This window comes from Brienomyrus brachyistius, chromosome 16 (assembly GCF_023856365.1).
Source record: "Brienomyrus brachyistius isolate T26 chromosome 16, BBRACH_0.4, whole genome shotgun sequence".
Lineage (NCBI taxonomy): Eukaryota > Metazoa > Chordata > Actinopteri > Osteoglossiformes > Mormyridae > Brienomyrus > Brienomyrus brachyistius.
The window spans coordinates 28,663,889-28,683,516 of record NC_064548.1 but is presented as its reverse complement, the minus strand read 5'-3'; the positions used below and the strand labels follow the sequence as shown (position 1 = coordinate 28,683,516).

General features: G+C 43.3%; 1 long non-coding RNA gene across 1 annotated transcript; it reads right to left on the bottom strand.

The window, feature by feature from the left end:
* Window positions 1-501: 501 nt before the first annotated feature.
* Window positions 502-8,480, bottom strand: LOC125709575 (uncharacterized). Its single transcript, XR_007382749.1, has 4 exons — window positions 8,169-8,480; window positions 5,694-5,838; window positions 5,299-5,407; window positions 502-2,356 (listed from the first exon to the last, which is right to left on the bottom strand). It is a non-coding gene; the product is annotated as an uncharacterized LOC125709575 (long non-coding RNA).
* Between the last annotated feature and the right edge of the window lie 11,148 nt (window positions 8,481-19,628).

The following is a 19,628-nucleotide window of genomic DNA, read 5'->3' as shown; positions in this document are numbered from 1 at the left end:
TGTCCGTACACAGGCTGTGTAACCTTACCATCGGAGACCTCCAACCTGTCCGTACACAGGCTGTGTAACCTTACCGTCGGAGACCGCCAACCTGTCCGTACACAGGCTGTGTAACCTTACCGTCGGAGACCGGCAACCTGTCCGTACACAGGCTGTGTAACCTTACCGTCGGAGACCAGCAACCTGTCCGTACACAGGCTGTGTAACCTTACCATCGGAGACCTCCAACCTGTCCGTACACAGGCTGTGTAACCTTACCGTCGGAGATCGCCAACCTGTCCGTACACAGGCTGTGTAACCTTACCGTCGGAGACCGGCAACCTGTCCGTACACAGGCTGTGTAACCTTACCGTCGGAGACCGGCAACCTGTCCGTACACAGGCTGTGTAACCTTACCGTCGGAGACCGGCAACCTGTCCGTACACAGGCTGTGTAACCTTACCGTCGGAGACCCCCAACCTGTCCGTACACAGGCTGTGTAACCTTACCGTCGGAGACCGGCAACCTGTCCGTACACAGGCTGTGTAACCTTACCGTCGGAGACCGCCAACCTGTCCGTACACAGGCTGTGTAACCTTACCGTCGGAGACCTCCAACCTGTCCGTACACAGGCTGTGTAACCTTACCGTCGGAGACCGTCAGGCTTTCCGTACACAGGTTGGTTAACCTTACCGTCGGAGACCGCCAACCTCTCCGTACACAGGTTGGTTAGCCTTACCGCCAGAGACCGTCAGGCTTTCCGTACACAGGTTGGTTAGCCTTACCGCCAGAGACCGTCAGGCTTTCCGTACACAGGTTGGTTAGCCTTACCGCCAGAGACCGTCAGGCTGTCATAATGTCGTGGTGCTGACGCCTGCTTACCACCCATTACTTTGTCTACCAAGGGCTTAATAATAACATGCATGACTTGGTATGAGGGCAATAACTATGCATTGCATGACATGAGAGAAGCTTTCAAGGCCAGTTTGAATAAAGATGTCTGGAGTTAGTTGAAACTCTTGCTTCACTAATTCTTGCCATAGGGAAAGTAAGTTGATGACAGTAATGTGGTGGAATGGCAATATTACTGAGCTGGTGGGTATGTCAGCCAAGGGTACCTATGATCATCCACAGCACTGAGATTTTTATTTACTTTATGTCGACGAGTCGTCTGAACAGATACGTCAAAGCAAAAAGGGAAAAATGCCGAGCATGGAACCAAGAAGAAGTGCTTTTTTCAGAGCATCTTTGAAAATGGTTCATTCATTCTGAACAATTTTTTTCTTTCTGCACTGTTTCTTAAGAAAACACAGGAAACACGGCAGTTCAAAAACCCCTATCTTACACTTTCTGGATGTTTCTCTGACTCGTTTGCTTCTTGGCATCCGGAAAGTTGCCTCCACATCTGGAATGCTGCCCCGAGGACGTCCATTTACTTTAATAACAACTTGTGACTATACAGGTAAGTCTGCATCCCTGAGGGCAAAACTGTACAAATAAAGTAATTGTTCTCGGGGGATGTGAAGACATACGTGAAGCTTCCTCGCTCTGTCTTGCTGGTTTGTTTTGGCAAGGAACAAGATCCTTGCAAACTGCCCCCCCACCACATTCTTGGTTAAGATTTAAACAAGCTCTAATTTAGCTAACAGATTAAGTTACATGGAAGGGAACATGGCCAGAGAAAGAGCTGATTTATGGGGACACTGAGCACAGCATATCGTTACCGACACGTAATGTTCATGCATGGATCACATGACCTCACCACATGATGGCAACATTGTCTGGCAGTAATGTTGCTATTTCAATTAGGCTTCAGATTGTGTACTAAATAAAACTTTAGTGTAATAGGCTTCTGCTCATTGTATCTGATCTCCCGGGTGCCAGATGGCTTCTCTCACTGATCTTCTAGATCTTCTCTGCTTATGCTGTTCGTCATCAGCGGTTTGGCAGCCGGTTCCTGTGGTAACTCCACTCCAAAGGCATGTTGGCTTTTTTTGAATACTGACCTGAAAAGGCCTGTTCTGCTGGTTTTATTTCAAATATCATTTGAAGCTAAAGAAAATCAAACAATTTGGTGCTAGCAAAGGAAGTCTTACTACAATTATGGTAGAAGGTTCTTATCGTTAAGACCTGTCTCCCACTGAATTGCCATGTTCCGCCTTAGTGTTCTGACGGCAAATGGAGATGCTTCCTGGTTTGTGACAAAACAGCTCCCTAAAACAACACCAATGGCCAGTCCAGACTGAGATTAGTCCAGATAAAATTGTGGTGTATTTGGCTAATGCAGCACCATTTGGAGAATGGATCCCAACACTTCTTTGAAACCCAGGGTTCGTGTTTCAGCCAAATGGCCTGTATTTTTGTAGACATATGATGCCTGCAGGAAAAGACCGAGCAGCAATTTTTACTCAGGTGAAAGAGGCTGTGTTTTGATTCTGCTGTTTTTATGTAAGTGTCATCAAATAAACTTTTTTTCTTCTTTTTAACTAATAATATGAAAACTATTGTTGAGCTCTCAGTTACCAAATTAAATCAAATGCTGGCTTTCTGTCAAACCACAGAAGCTAGCTGTGCGCATGGCATGCATTGGTGACCAAGAAAGAATCATGTCAGGTTTGTGAATGTTGAGGTTAGGGATAAGTCAGTCAAATGTACTATAGGCCTTAAAGTCAATGACCTTAAAAGGGTATGAAGACTCACTTTCTGCAAGAGCATCTGATTAAAAACAACATCTGGTGATACATACATTTTAAATATACTTCTAAGGAAAATTGATGTTAATCAGCACATAAACCATAATAGTCAATATCCACGCAAGAATTTGTTACATATAGCTAACCACCTGTACAACTGTATAATTATCTAATGGTGTACAATTCGGGTTTGAGGATCTATATGAAAAATGTGATTTATGTAACAGTCATTTACTTGAGATATTTCTGCCAACATGTGAAAATTAAAAAACTATTTGACTACAAGGAAGTGCTGTTGCAACTTTTACCACTGGAGGTCTCCATAAGTCAGCATAGATCAATAAGAGGAAGTATGTGAATCTACATCCTGTTTTCTTTTCTTCCATGTAGCTAAAAGCACAGCACATTATAAGCAGACAACAACAAATTTGTTTTTCTATAGCGCAGTATCACGACATTATATTGTCTCAAAGCGCTTTTCAGAATCCTCACCCAAAGTAGAGATAAACAAATTCCTGCATTACTCGGCTAAAAAAATAAACACTGAAGTGAAGTTATGCTGCCTGGTTTATACCTCCAACAAAAACACTTCCCTACTCACCAATATACTTTAAAAGCTAATGAAATATGACACTGTTGCTTATAGAAACTCCTTTCTTGTTCTTTTATCAGGATTTATAAATGTGGTGCTTGGTTAAAGCCACCCACTTACAGGAAGCTGCTTCATCTACTTCCTATAATGCTATTCAGTGCTTCAATTCTGTGGAGATTTCACATCAAATGCAGGGTAAATACTGGTGATCTTTTGAGGTAACATTTATAATACATCAGAGTATAAAAAGTCTGCAAACTCTTTGGGGTGTACAAGGAGAGCGTACAAGGTCAAAAAGGTCACTTTCACATCAATCCCCATCACTGCCCCTTTAAGAGCGACTTTACGGGCGCTGCCACACCAGCATCCTCATGGGGTCGTGCTGCGTTTCAGGTCAGAAGGATACAGACCTGCTGTTATGTTTGAGTAATTATTGTTGTGACTTATTTTAAACAAGGTTGGCCACTACTAACCCGTATCCGGCCAGAGTGTGGAGGTGGGGGCACGTGTCACAATAGTGTGTTAGAAAGAAGCGTGCTCCCCAGCCTCGAATCTCTGCCTGATCTGAAGATGGCTGGTGTGGACACCAGCTACTGCTCCTGCAGATGTGTTTTGATGGCCGAATCATGTCAGCAAATATCAATACACAACAAGCTAGTCTGGAATTAAAATGACGGATGCTTATATGAAAACACACAGACGAGTGTCTGGCTTTAGCTTGTGCTGCATCAGTAACATGTTTTCTAAAACTGCTGTTGCACACTTTTAGCTGTCTGTGCACTGTCCGTTGAGCCCACACTAAGTCTGTGCTTGTTAGCGGTCCTGTCAGTCGCAGTTACTGTGCTCTCACTGGCCCTGAGACCCTGAGTTTGCACTTGTTAGCGGCCCTGCCAGTCGCAGTTATTGTGCTCTCACTGGCCCTGAGACCCTGAGTTTGCGCTTGTTAGCGGTCCTGCCAGTCGCAGTTATTGTGCCCTCACTGGCACTGAGACCCTGAGTTTGCGCTTGTTAGCGGTCCTGTCAGTCGCAGTTATTGTGCCCTCACTGGCACTGAGACCCTGAGTTTGCGCTTGTTAGCGGCCCTGCCAGTCGCAGTTATTGTGCCCTCACTGGCACTGAGACCCTGAGTTTGCGCTTGTTAGCGGCCCTGCCAGTCGCAGTTATTGTGCCCTCACTGGCACTGAGACCCTGAGTTTGCGCTTGTTAGCGGTCCTGCCAGTCGCAGTTACTGTGCCCTCACTGGCACTGAGACCCTGAGTTTGCGCTTGTTAGCGGCCCTGCCAGTCGCAGTTACTGTGCTCTCACTGGCCCTGAGACCCTGAGTTTGCGCTTGTTAGCGGTCCTGCCAGTTGCAGTTACTGTGCCCTCACTGGCCCTGAGACCCTGAGTTTGCGCTTGTTAGCGGTCCTGTCAGTCGCAGTTACTGTGCTCTCACTGGCACTGAGACCCTGAGTTTGCGCTTGTTAGCGGCCCTGCCAGTCGCAGTTATTGCGCCCTCACTGGCACTGAGACCCTGAGTTTGCGCTTGTTAGCGGCCCTGCCAGTCGCAGTTATTGTGCCCTCACTGGCACTGAGACCCTGAGTTTGCGCTTGTTAGCGGCCCTGCCAGCCTTAACCCTCAGCTCCCTGGGCCATTTCGGGTGGCTGCCCTTCGCGGACAACTTGCTCTATGAAAAAGAGCAAGTTGAGAGAGGCGTAAAGACAATTTCCCTACGGGGATCAATAAAGTATTGATTATTATTATTATTATGTATGTAGCTTGAGGGCGTGTGCTGGATAAGCTAGCTGTGCTGGACCAGACTGGGCTCCACAGGCTCAGGGGCAGACCTGCCTATAGCAACTAGCTGAAGGTGGCTGCTCCAATTGCCATCCTTCTGACACACACGCACATACAGACACAAACACACACACACATATACTGTGTGTGTGTATATATATATATATATATATATATATATATATATATATATATATATATATATATATATATATATATATATATATATGGGGGGGGGGGGTATGCTGATGACTGACCGTTGCTGACAAACCCATCCTGGGGCTTGTGTAGGTGGTGCAGTTTGCAGAGGGAGAATCATCTCTGACAGCTCATGCCATTTCATGGCCATGTTTTCCATTTCCTGTACTAGATGAACATTCATCAAAGAAGGATGAATATTGTCGCTTTCTTAAATCACTTTGCTTTTACAGATACAAACAGTTAAACCTCAGCTTACAGCAGATCCCGCTATGTAATGAGACATTACCAAAGATGACTTTATATAAAATTTTTTCATAGAAAACTTGAGTTCACTTCATTTGGTTAATATCTTTTATTGGCAGGCATTTGCTCTTGAGATATTTTTGAAAGTACTGGAAAACATTAAGTAAATATCTTAAAGATCCTATGTCAGTAACAGACAGATCATCACCTTTTATTGCCAGTATATGGTCCTGTTAGTGTCCTAATCGCAGCTGATGTATTTCTTACATATGCTCGTGTATGCAGTCTCTCCCCTGGACCTTGGATGTTTGCTTGGCTCAGATGGGACTCTCCATCCAAGCCGGAAGGCCTTTCTGTAAGAAGATGACCACAAAAAGGCGTGAGCTATCATACACTGCGTGAGGCTTGCAATGGACGATGGCTCCAGCTCAGCAAAGGCGTAACAAGCTGCCTAGAAACACCTCCCACAGATCTCACATCTGCCATCTTTGTCCTGATTACAGGCCACTTCATTACAGATGCCCCCCAGGCCAGACTTCAGCGAGTGTGACTTCTGTAGTAAAGGCCAATGCCCTGGTCACTTCTTAACTCACTCTTTAACTACCCACTGACGCATTACTAATAAATAAGTTATTGATTAATTTAATTAATTTAATAAATAATAAAAATCAGCAATAAAAATGTTATTATTTAATTAATCTTAAAATATACTTGAGCTATACCATCAATATGCAGTTTTACTAAAGAATAAAAAGGTTAAAATGGACCCTCTAACTCTTTAACAATTTTTAACCTGCAGCACATAGTTGAAACACTTTTCCAAAGGAGGGGATTCACATGATCTCATTCCAAAGCCTATTTCCTCATATGCGCATTGCAGCTGTATTTTGACCTGTTGTACTCTTGATATTCCCAGGAAAGGTTAGCCAGGCAATAGGCTAATTATCTCTGGCCCAGGCTCTGCCATTCTGTAGTACCCAGAGCCGGTGATTAATCTCTCTGGCGAGATAGAAATCTTTTCCTGTTATTCCAGAGCCGTTCTGAAGCATGGTGGGAAAACCAGAGGCTCAGTGACAGTTCTGTTACTAAACTGCTAGAAATGACAGCTGCCATAGCAGTCCAGTATAAACCTGCACTGTCACTCTTGCATATCTCTATCATGGTATTAACTGGCTAATTCTTTTGTTGTATGTAAAATGCTCCAGGGTACTTCATAAAAATACTGTTAGTGTCACGCCCAGCTCGTGCGATCCTCATGTGTGCCACGCCCCCCTGATTATCCACGTGTGCTTCCCTGATCGTGACCAGCTGTGTCTTGTTATTTTGATTTGATCCTGTCTATTTAAGTCCAAGTCTTGCCTGTGTCCCTTGTCCGTCATTGATGTTTGTCAATGCCCGTGTTCCGTTCCGTTCCGTTCCGTTCCGTTCCGTCCCGTCCCGTCCCGTCCTGCCCTGCCCTACCCGTTCCGTTTTATTCAATAAATCCTCATTTTTCTGCCTGCCTGCTTCCTGCGTGTTGCCTGCCCGAGCAATCGCCCGCTTAATCAGCGCCGATTGTCACAGTTAGTTGGACTGATTTAAATTAAAAGCTGTTTCTGAAGATGTATGTAGGTGAGGCTGACTCACATAAAATGAGAGAGATAATATGGGAGACCCAGAAAGGCCGTCACTTCTGCAATGATGCTTCCTATTTGAGAACATCTGTATAGCTCATATGAAACAGGCAGTAGTGTTAAAGCAGGCTAGTCTGTCAGTCTGTGCTCTCAAGGATTTGTAGCACAGTAAAAATAAGGTTAATAAATAGCGTTAACAGAAATTAAACCAGAAGGCAGATCTCTCGGGAAATCTGGGGAAAAAAATGTTACTGTAAGTAAGCAGGAGTTCAGTAGGGGCGTGGCTACCCTGGCAGATTCAGGAGCCCAGCACTTTACAGGGGCCACAGAAGGGGCGTGGCTACCCTGGCAGATTCAGGGGCCCAGCACTTTACAGGGGCCACAGAAGGGGCGTGGCTTCCCTGGCAGATTCAGGGGCCCAGCACTTTACAGGGGCCACAGAAGGGGCGTGGCTTCCCTGGCAGATTCAGGGGCCCAGAACTTTACAGGGGCCACAGAAGGGGCGTGGCTACCCTGGCAGATTCAGGGGCCCAGAACTTTACTGGGGCCACAGAAGGGGCATGGATATCCTGGCAGATTCAGGGGCCCAGAACTTATATGTAAAATCTGGCTCAAGGTGACATTTTGTCAGGGGGCCCAGAATTTCTAGCTATACCCCTGTAAGTAAGCAATAGTCAAAGAACATAATGACAACAAATTATGGAATATCTTCAATGCAGGTTCTGTGCCATTATGTGCAAACGCAGTTAGTTAGGGAAGCAGTTGTTGATGGAACATGGCGTTTGTGACATGCAGAATTCTATACTATGACCTTTACAAACCCTAGTTAGTTCCTGAAGAGTGTTACCTTCTACATTTCATCCATTTTTAAACAGTTTTGCCAAGGTACCTGACACAGACCTATGTTCCTCCTCCAGTCTAGGCCTTTGTCAATAATCACTGATATCATAAGTAACATGTTTCTTTGACAAGCCCTCTTGTTCTTTCTGTAACTTAATAGCCCAATTTGCATCTTCAGTGCACGCTTCCTCACAGACACTAAGAGCATCAAACAAAAATAAGGTACTTACCAACGACAACAATGTTCAACAAAGCCAAAAAGTCCAAAGGGTGTTTGCAACTACGGAAAAACCCAAACACTGTGTAAACTTATGGGTGTGATCAGATTCAAAGCAGAAGGGTGATATACAGTTGAATGACGAAATAAGGAAGGAATGCATGTCAGCTTCAGTACTACAGCCAGGTGTCTCAGGAGTGGGCGATTACGAGAAAATAAATGTCAACTTCTTCTGACCTGAGTTTTTGGTGAGTTATATAGTTAAATCCATGCATACAATCACAGGGGATGTATAATATAACTTAAATTTCAATTATAAAAGGGCTCTGATGGGGTAGCTGCCTTTATGACATGTTCATTGGGTGACTGAACGCGAAGAAGAGACACCCCACTGCATACTGTAGATGATATCCCTCTAATTAGAACAGTCAGTCTCTCTCTGCCCTTTGCATCAATATCCCTCTAATTAGAACAGAGTCAGTCTCTCTCTGCCCTTTGCATCAATATCCCTCTAATTAGAACAGTCAGTCTCTCTCTGCCCTTTGCATCAATATCCCTCTAATTAGAACAGTCAGTCTCTCTCTGCCCTTTGCATCAATGGGCCTCAAATTAGAACAGAGTCAGTCTCTCTCTGCCCTTTGCATCAATGGGCCTCAAATTAGAACAGAGTCAGTCTCTCTCTGCCTTTTGCATCAATGGGCCTCAAATTAGAACAGAGTCAGTCTCTCTCTGCCCTTTGCATCAATATCCCTCTAATTAGAACAGAGTCAGTCTCTCTCTGCCCTTTGCATCAGTGGGCCTCAAATTAGAACAGAGTCAGTCTCTCTCTGCCCTTTGCATCAGTGGGCCTCAAATTAGAACAGAGTCAGTCTCTCTCTGCCCTTTGCATCAATGGGCATCTAATTAGAACAGAGTCAGTTTCTCTCTGCGCTTTGCATCAGTGGGCCTCAAATTAGAACAGAGTCAGTCTCTCTCTGCCCTTTGCATCAGTGGGCCTCAAATTAGAACAGAGTCAGTCTCTCTCTGCCCTTTGCACCAATGGGCCTCTAATAAGAACAGAGTCAGTCTCTCTCTGCCCTTTGCATCAATGGGCCTCTAATAAGAACAGGGCCAGTCTTTCTCTGCCTTTTTCCTCAGCCAACTTGGTCTTACTTAGATGTAGTTCTTTAGTCTTTATGAGTCAATTTATTTATTGATGTGCTTTGGTTTGTTGATATGGTTTATATGATTTCACCTCCTGTACGGTTTACAGAATACGGAAGGGTTTACAATTCCATCAGCCAGAGGTGTAGCTAACACCCTGAATAATGATCAACAAATAATCTTTTTGAGTAAGAATACCTGATGCAGACTGTGAGCTCTGAACTCCCCACACGTTTACACTGTGAGCAAACACCAGCAGGGTAATAATATTATGCTGTAGGCAGGCAGTACTGACAGAGAGCTGAAGGAAATCATTTTGAGCCAGTCAGAGCCTGTGACCGCTTGCTGAATCGTTTATGGTGGCGACAGATATAAGGTCCTTTCCAACCACAGCTGAAGTGAAGGCATTAGTGAATTCTGAGACATTTACTGCACCTGCTGACAAACACTTCAGTTGGCTCCTCTGCAGTTTACCACCAAGCCAGGACACCAGAACTGAAGAAGAACTTTAACTAGTTATACAGAACAGGAAGCAGTTATGCAGGGAACAGAAAAACAGAGGACAAGCCAGCCAGCCTTGCTGCACTAGCCTCACTAAACAGAGGTCAGCTTCAAGATTCACAGCTCAAACTCACACTATGACTGAGTGGCTACATTAACATTCACGCAGTCACAGCAAATCTGCAGTGGCTGCATTAACACTCACACTGTGACAGAAAATGTGCAATAGCTGAATTACCACTCACATTATGACAGCAAATCTGCAGTGGCTGCATTAACACTCACACTGTGAAAGCAAATCTGCAGTGACTGCATCACCACACAGACTGTGAAAGCAAATCTACTCACACTGTGACAGCAAATCTGCAATAGTTGAATTACCACTCACATTATGACAGCAAATCTACAGTGGATGCATTAACATTCACACTGTGAAAGAAAATCTGCAGTGGCTGCATTAACACTCACACTGTGACAGCAAATCTGCAATAGCTGAATTACCACACACATTATGAGAGCAAATCTGCAGTGGCTGCATTAACACTCACACTGTGAAAGCAAATCTGCAGTGCCTGCATTAATACTCACACTATGACAGTAAATCTGCAGTGGCTGCATCACCACACACACTGTGACACACTCATGCTCATGGCTGTTTATTATACATATAGCTGTCACGTCCATTTCACACTGCTCAACAATCTTTACACATCTATAGTGCCTTTGCTTCTCAATAATGTTCTTAAGCAAACCAGAAGTTTTATTAGTCTTCAAAACTTTGTGCTGTGTCCTGCAAAAGATATTTGAAGTGCTTTTTTTCTCTAAAGTTTAACTGCTGGCAATGTGAAACGTCACATTTTTATACATTCCAATAATGTTGAATGCTTGAACACTTACACCATTCAAAGGCCTTGGGCAGCAGGCTGTAGCCTGCGCAAGAAATATGGCGGCTTCGCTGTCATCCAGTTTGCACCTTCTACCTTCTTTTGTCAACCACAGGCTCTTCAGCAAGATATGTTATTACGTGTCACAAGAGTCGCTTGCTACTCCAGGAACAGCTAAGCCCCACATGGGAAGCTCTTTGTGCCAGTTCTAACAGTGCCTGTTTGTACTGTAATGACTGTTTGTACTGACTATTACCAGCCCATACCGATGTCAGCTGTTAGTAACAAGAAGTTCTGAGCAGTTTGGGAGGGGCCTGACCTTGAGCCTCCTGCAAGAAATATGCATTAGCAAGATCTTTAAATGGATTGTAGCATATTTATTATATATTGTGTGACCATGCCACACATTCTGGAGTAGAAAAGTATATTAATAGCACAGTTGGCAGCAAATCTCTGAATACTTCAAGTTTTAATGCAACTGCAAGCCACAAAAGAATGTCAGCATAGAGAGAATGTTTAAAGGTTGCCAATGAAAGCATGAGAGCAGACTGGTAACACACTTCCTCTGCTCACGAGAGCATGCACTGCAGTGCATTAAGCTGAGTGTGGTGCGCAGATCTTAGAATGACTGGCTCTGTGGTTTAAAAAAAATATTAAAAACAGTACATCTCACTCATGCACATTTCCTGTCTTTTATCCTGGAAGAATCGTTTGGGCCACACCAATGTGGCAGCTACTTCCTGGGATTCCTAATGGAGCTGGTGGATAATCTAGTTTTGACACAGTTAAGAGCTTGTGTGCAGCTCAGCTTGTTTTAACAGGAAACCACCACTTAAACTTCCCCTTGTTCCAAATGCAGAAGTGAGAGGCAGCGATAAGAGAATGCTAGCATTTAGTAGTGTCAGTAGGCTGAAAATATTAAGGACCTATTTCAGTCTGCCCTGTCGATTACCTAGAATTCTCCCTACTGGTTGACATTCAAGCACAAAAGTGAACAAGTTGTGTCCCGTGGTTAAACAAATGCAATGTTGCACCGTGTGAGAGCGCAGAGCTGTCACGCAAACCCTAACCCATGCGCTGAGAGTTTGTCCTGCTTGGTGCGTTTATTAAGAGCCACTGAGTAGTGCTGCCCACATTTCCAAGAGCTGAAATCATTCTTCCAGCAAATGATTGGTGTCTTTTGTTAATAACCTCTTTTGTTTGCATACAGGACAAGAGAAACTTGAGCCTGCAGACTAAAAACCATGATTGTGTTACTTTAAAATGAGAATCACACAGCATGGTCTTTCCTTTTCGACGCTACAGAACCATTTTCCCCGATGATTTTCGGCATGTATTGCTAAACAAGTAGCACAACCGGTAGCTCACAAGGAAAGGAGAAGGTTTACTTCTGATGGAAGTTTATCAGCCTAAATGTGGGAAGTATCTCTAAAAAACTGGTCCAATGTCACAGTCTCGCTTTCTTCTCACTTAGCATGTAGCCCTGAGTTAGTCTGGCTCTCCCCTCAAACCACATTTCCTGATACGTGTCTCACTTGCAGCCCTTTCTGAAATGTCTTTTTTTAAAAAGTACATTAAGAGCACAACAGATGACATGTACATACAGGTAAATATGCAGGTACATGCAGGGGTAGAACTTTTTGCAAATAGTCAACTGAACAAGTTCAGTAAAAATGTAGTCCGACCTGCAATTTTTCCAATAGTCAGCGGGCTGGCTGTCAGCTTCTAGTACTTCATCTAAACGACTCGCCCTAGGTGAGGCGAGCTCTGTTCCCAGCCCTGTTTAAATGTATATGCTATTTAAGATTCAATTACATTTGTGTGGTCAGTCTCTCTGGTTTGATGCACAGACAGTATCACAGGTTATTGAAAGAGGCATGACTGCATCAAGGCTTGGAACGTCACAATACTGGAATATTAGACACATCGGGAATAACTGCTTCATCCACATTCAGTATTTCCCCATCCAGAATAGATATGTAGAAATAGTTTTCCATTTTTGCCAGTTTAGGAATGAGTAGGATGAATGGGAAGCTGGTGGGATGAATGGGAAGGTAGTAGTAACTTGCATATTGTTCTTTTGGGAATCCTTTGATGGGTCTTTACCCAGCGTGAGCCTGTAAGTCCTGTTTTGCAAGCTGCTCCCTATCAGGTATAGTGGTCCACAGCAGGTGTTTCAGGTTCCTTCAGGGTGATTTGGGCTTTGATGTTTTCTGGTTGTCAGGTTGGTGGTGTCCTCCTGATTGTTTTGTTGACATAAAATGGCTGCAGTTTACGTGCAGAGTGCAGCCAATGTAAGACCTGGCTAACAATGCTTCACGGTTCTTCACATCCCAGGTTCTTGGTAAAGGCATTTGTTGAATCAACACTGCTGTAATTAATTCCATATTAGTCCATATTAGAAGCAGAGAACTGGCTTTCAGATACTGTAAAGCACAATTTATACAGTGCATACATGTTCTGTCATTGTATATGTGCGTGTAGACACAGCTGTGTGTGGCTGGGGCTGGATTTGGGTAAAAGTGTGAACCTGTCAATGCTGCCAGACTCTCAGCTGGTGTGCTGCTGTTCCTCAACAGGAAGCCATTCTTCCTGTTCCTTGTCCTCCACACACCCCATAGAGTTAGTGTCAGTGACCAAAGTGTCTCTCCAGTTCTTGCAAAGATCAGAAAAACCACAGAAATAGGATGGTTACTAACAGATGTCAGCATATGGGATGTTACATTCTGTGCTTCTTCAGAGCAGAAGTATGTAACAATACTTATGATTATTATTTCATTATTATTCTAGTGGTCCAGAGGATCCCGTCTCCCTCTCTGGGCCGTGTTCTGTTGTGCCGACACCAGGCCCCTGCCGACACTCATCACCAGTGATTAGTGCATATATCTGTGTCACACTGAAGTTCCCTTGGCCGGGCTTTGCACTCCCCGACTGCTCTTTCATAAACTCACTGTACTGCTGTGAACACAGGTAGTTGTTTACATTTTTATGTGACACCCTAAAAAAACCAATACAAATAAGTATAGGGTGGGTAATACTTATATGTAAGTGTGCACAACTGTGCATAAGTGTACATGCATGGGTGCCACCTGGGTGTGTTGGGACACATAGAGGCCACACTGTAAGCATGCATGGGTGCCACCTGGGTGTGTTGGGACACATAGAGGCCACACTGCAAGCATGCATGGGTGCCACCTGGGTGTGTTGGGACACATAGAGGCCACACTGCAAGCATGCATGGGTGCCACCTGGGTGTGTTGGGACACATAGAGACCACACTGCAAGCATGCATGGGTGCTCCCCAAGGCTTACGGAAAGCACACAGGCCTGCCAGGGCTTCTCCCATGCTATCAGGATGACAGATGTACTGAAAATATCAGGCTAATTACAGATGGGGGGTCAAGTGAGTATGGCCTTTACCCACTGCTCTTTGCCTGGATGGCAGGCAGCACCAGGGCACCTCACAGGTCGTCTGTGATTAAGTTAATCTTGTTCACACCATTCTCAACCGTGACTCTGCAAAACTGTGAAATTTAGCATAGCAAGAGCATGACACTTCCTCTTCTCCCTGTGTTTAAGCATGAGACCAAAACCCCATCCAGCCCTCACAAAGCCAGAAGGCACTGAATAGTGAGGCAAGAGGAAGCTAAATTCCTTTGCAGAAAAAAATTATAATAACTTGTCGTACCTGTGTACTGTTTTCTAGCCAATGGTCATTCAAGGAAATGCCTCTTTCCTATCTGTTTTCGACCTTTGAGGAGACTACAGATTGGGATAAAGCACAGGCCGATGCTAAGTATTTTGTAGAAGTTGACCTGGCCAGACCAGCATGAGTCAAAGGACTGTTTTATCGTGAGCTTCCCCTTATAGTCCTTCGAACTACAGCAATAAGTATGATCCCAGCCACACACAGTATAGATAAAATGCTAATTTCCATTCTGAAGTATTTTTGGTAAATTATCATAAAATACAAATGCAAAAGAAGGGCAGACATGGTGAAAGAAGATAAAATAAAACAAGTCATCAATTTGGGAATGGTGATTTGGGTTGTGGCATGATGCCAGTACATGTGTGTGGTTCTGGGAGGCATCTAGACCAAAGGGAAGCATCCTTGGATATAAAGTGGATTTTCAAATGGGGTAAAGTACTAATGTCTCATTCAAGCTGTCATATTACAAGACACACAGAGAATTCGCAAACTATATACTGGCAAAGCGTCAAACATGCTCTTACCATATAGGAATTTCAGGGAATTCCCCAGTTAGATGATGATTTTTTTATCTAATACTGAATATGTGAAGGGCCCAGTGGGTGCAGTCCAAGCTAAAAACCACTGTGATTTTAAAAAGATATTTCATTATGTAAACAACCAACCAGAATGTATATCAGAATATGTGCTGATCTCACCAAAAATGCATAAACGGATGATGGACGTTTGAATCTGACTTGGATTTGAATATAACTATTAAAAAATTATATTTAATGTCTGTTACAATATTTACCATAAATATATGCTATGTTTGGTCATTTATTAGTGTCCCAGTCAAAGTGATAGTGACCTTTGATGGTGTTTGGCATAAATTTCTTGCCATTGTAAAAATATTGAGTCATTCTGTCTCCCTTGAAATTCCATCTGAATAGCATTACTATCAAAATGAGAACAAATTCATCATCATGAATATCAAAGCAATTATGGAAGAATAAAATATGTTCCAAGAATAACATGTGTGTGATTCATGTGTATGCATGTGTGTGCATGTGTATGCATGTGAATCTCTACGAGAGGTGAAGAAGTGGAAGCACGGAACAACAGACAGTCCCTCCCACATGTATAAAATGTGGTCATTTTTATACATATACTAAGCTCCCCCAACCTGCTCTTCACGAACTGCAGCATCTCCTTGACTTTTTTCAAGGGCATCTGGCCACTGGTCTCTCATTGGTCCATCGTCCTCTTTCGCTTTGTGCACCATCCAATCAGACGGTCGTGGGAAAGTTGTGTGCTAAAGGGAATGGTATTCAAGGGGTGGGAGCTTTTGTGATTCATGAAAGCAGCAATATTCCCCGTCCCACATAACTCCCATACTGTGCTAACAGTCAGACTGCAACCGATGACGGTGCAGCCTGGGTGTGACATCTGCTCTGTGCTACAGGGATGAGTTTGGTACCCACTCCAGTACTGAGTGGAACTCTGCCCTTTACCCTAACCTGCTTTTCCTTTGGTTGTCAATTCCTGGCTGTGCTGTGATGGTGTTCCAGCACATTGCAGCCTTATCTCAGCTGGGCGGTGATTTTATAAAGCCTGCCCTCTGGCCTTCAGTACACATCAGATTTACACTATTGCTCATACTTAAATGTATTTCATTTATACTTTTCAATGATTCTTCTTAATTTGTCTTCATATTGTGCAATAACAGTGGCTTTGCTGAAGGCAGGGCCACTGTCAGCTTGCAGCCAGAGGGGCTGCCTGAGCTGCATTCCTGCTCGTTGTAGGGCAAACACTCACACAAAAAGGCACATGCTAATTTAGAGACATCAGTTATCAATTCAGCCTCTCACTGAATACAGTATACAGGATCTTTTTAAAAGTGCTTCTGTATGACTCAGACTGACAGACAGATCACTCTCTCTCCTGAGGTGACAGCACCATACTATCACTGCACTGGAATGGGCTTTTACTGTAAACATCACATCCTGGATGCTGAAATGTTACATTTCACATAAGGTTTTCCTTAATTACTTATAAAACTTCCAGCTTCATTAAAATAAAGATTCTAGTATAAGTAGATGAATATCAGTCGGTGTAGCACTGATATTATTTTTCCATGTCCATGACTTTACTTTGCATAACTATCTTGATAGTCTTTCAATGATGCAAAACGCGTTAAACATTTATCTCCTTCCTGGAAAGGCAGCAGTGTGCTGCCCTGTCTCCCGTCCGCGTCCTGTGTGAATTACGCCTGCACCTGGTGGCCCCTGTCATCCAGCGTAATCGGCCGTGTGCTGTAAGCGCTACAGTAAATCAGCGCTGGTGGCTTCGCCCCCACGGTCCAGCTTACCGTAGCAGTCCTATTAGCAGCTCCGGCATGCTGCAAAGACCATGTGCCAGGAAATTAATTCTATTTAATCTAGTCCTGTTCCATGGTTAAGTACAACAACAATCTTTATTGGCGATCTCAATCCACTTTCCGATGATGCTAAAATTAATGAGCTATTAAAGAGTTAATGTTAATGGTTTCCACATACATGGTTTTCAACTTTGGTCAGATGACTGGTGTGAGATTTTCAGTTTGAGACAAGTATGCACATACATTTACATGTATCAAATCCATATTATTATGTATATCAAAAACGCTGGGCTAGTTTGCAAACCCTACAGACTATTTACATGGTAATAAAACATACATGTCAATGCACGTCTCAAATTGAAAATCTCACGCCAACCAGCTGACCATGCAACCCTACACTTGATCAAGTCACCTAGCATTGATTAGTAATCAACCAGGAAAAAAAGACAACTACGCAGAAGAGCATTTGCTAGGTTAGCATGTTATAAATCACGTTGCAAACCAGTATAGGTTTACAATATTGCCCTAGATTAGGTTCCCTTATTTATTTGGTTGTTCTAATTAATTGTGTGTTATTGTGGTGTTCTGGCTAAACTCTGGCTATCACAAGAAAAAAAGTAAAGCTAATCTCTTTTCATTTAATGGGTAAAATATGTGTAGTAATATTAATAACTCATTGGTTGACATTTTTGCATCTGCTGTGTCATCCATAATGCAGCTTATCAGCTTAACAGCAGTTTAACACCATTTTCATATTGTAATTTTACTATCTGAAGTTGGGGAAGTGGGGCGGCATGGTGGTGCAGTGGTTAGCACTGTTGCCTCACACCTCTGGGACCCAGGTTCGAGTCTCCACCTGGGTTACATGTGTGTGGAGTTTGCGTGTTCTCCCCATGTCATCGTGGGGTTTCTTCCGGGTACTCCGGTTTCCCCCCACAGTCCAAAAACATGCTGAGGCTAATTGGAGTTGCTAAATTGCCCATAGGTGTGAAAGGTGTGTGAATGTGCCCTGCGATGGGCTGGCCCCCCATCCTGGGTTGTTCCCTGCCTCGTGCCCATTGCTTCCGGGATAGGCTCCGGACCCCCCACGACCCAGTAGGATAAGTGGTTTGGAAAATGGATGGATGGAAAGAAGTTGTGGAAGTAAATCTATTTATATGATGTTACACGTTTGTGAAACATTTCTTAATCTTACTTTTAGATTACCTGGTTCTCAGTGGGATATTCGTGATTTGTGATATAGCTGACATTAAATGAAATAATGAATTAATAAATGTCATTTATAGATACAGCATCCAGACCGAGTCTTACTGAAACATCAGCACATTGTTTGCTGAAATAATGATGACAGATCAAACTGATCAAAATCAGTCAATTTAGTGTGACTACAAGCTTGCAGTTCAGTGTGCTACAGGCGTTTTGCATGTTGTCTAATATGTATGAGAATGTTGTATCTCATTGCTGAACAAACATCAGTCACAAAGTCCTCCATACCTACTAGCCAAAGAGTGTGGCACTTATATGGCAGATTTTGGCATCCTTGTTGTACATCTACAGAAGCTGCATTTCCTGTCAGCGTTTTGTGTGAATTTGAATACAGCACAGAATGAGATGCTGTCACTCTCCTGACAGAAAGAGATCAACATTCAGGCTGATCTATAGACAGCTGCAGGCTGCCGGTAATTAGACTTTCTCCCAGTCTCGTGTTTTCATCGCCCAAATTAGCCCATATATGCTTTCTTCTCAGTCCAGAATGCTCCCTCCCGCAGGAGTAATCAGAAATTCAAAGAGAGATCAAGATAAAGCCTCTGACAGGTGCTGATTAATGATGGAATGAGGTCTGTCTGCTTTGGAAATGCAGGAAAATGAACTGTTGTAGCAAGTTTAAGTAAGTGCTTAAGGTCTGAAAACTTCAAATATTTATTAGTATTGCCATATCAATGTCTAGTTAACCACTCTGATGTATAATTCATGTTTTATCAGAATATGCCCCTTAATTTTGGAATAACCAAATAAACATTTGGACAGTATTATTCTTCCCTGGTGAAATATTTCTGTTACCAGTAAGTCTATATTTCCTTATTTTCCTTCCTTCCGATCATGTATCTAATATCCTCTGTACAACTTCTCGAAGTTCCTGTTCTGTAAGTGTAGCATCATGTTGCATATTATTGATTGTACAGTTTAAGGATAATTATTATACTTTAATTCAATTTAATCTATATTCTTTCAGCAGCAGGTGATTACTGTGTTGTCACAATTTTCTTCACTGCTTTTATTGTGTGTAAATGTCATTTAGACTGCATTTATATAGCACCTTTCTACTCTTACGAGTACTCAAAGCGCTTTACATTTCATGCCTCACATTCACCCATCCACACACACATTCACACACCCTCCAGTTGCCGAACGACAGCACTACCTCCTGCGCCACCATCGTCCCTGTGTAACTTTCTTCAAGATACAGTAAATATACAGTATAACAGCTTTTTCATGTCAGGTTGAAACATTGGAAACCATTGGTTCTGGAAAGCTTGCAGTTGCAGTGTCCAGTAGAGAGTAACAGAGCTGAATGATTCAGAGGCACACAGTTCAGACAGCTGCATGAGCCCTAGCTGCGCTGACAATATCATTTAAGAGTTTGTGCTTGTTTTATGAAAATGAAAACCTGTTACTTTTATTTGCTTTGGGTAGAATTCAGGACAACCTGCTTCTGCTGCTCTAACACTCTGTGTCTAGATCATTCTGGCCTGATAATTTCCAAGAATACTGGTGCCATAGCAACAGATTGTCCTACCAGTTAGGAAACTAGACATACAACTCACATACTGATGGTTCTATATTATTATAATGCTGTAGATCAACAGTAGCACCTGC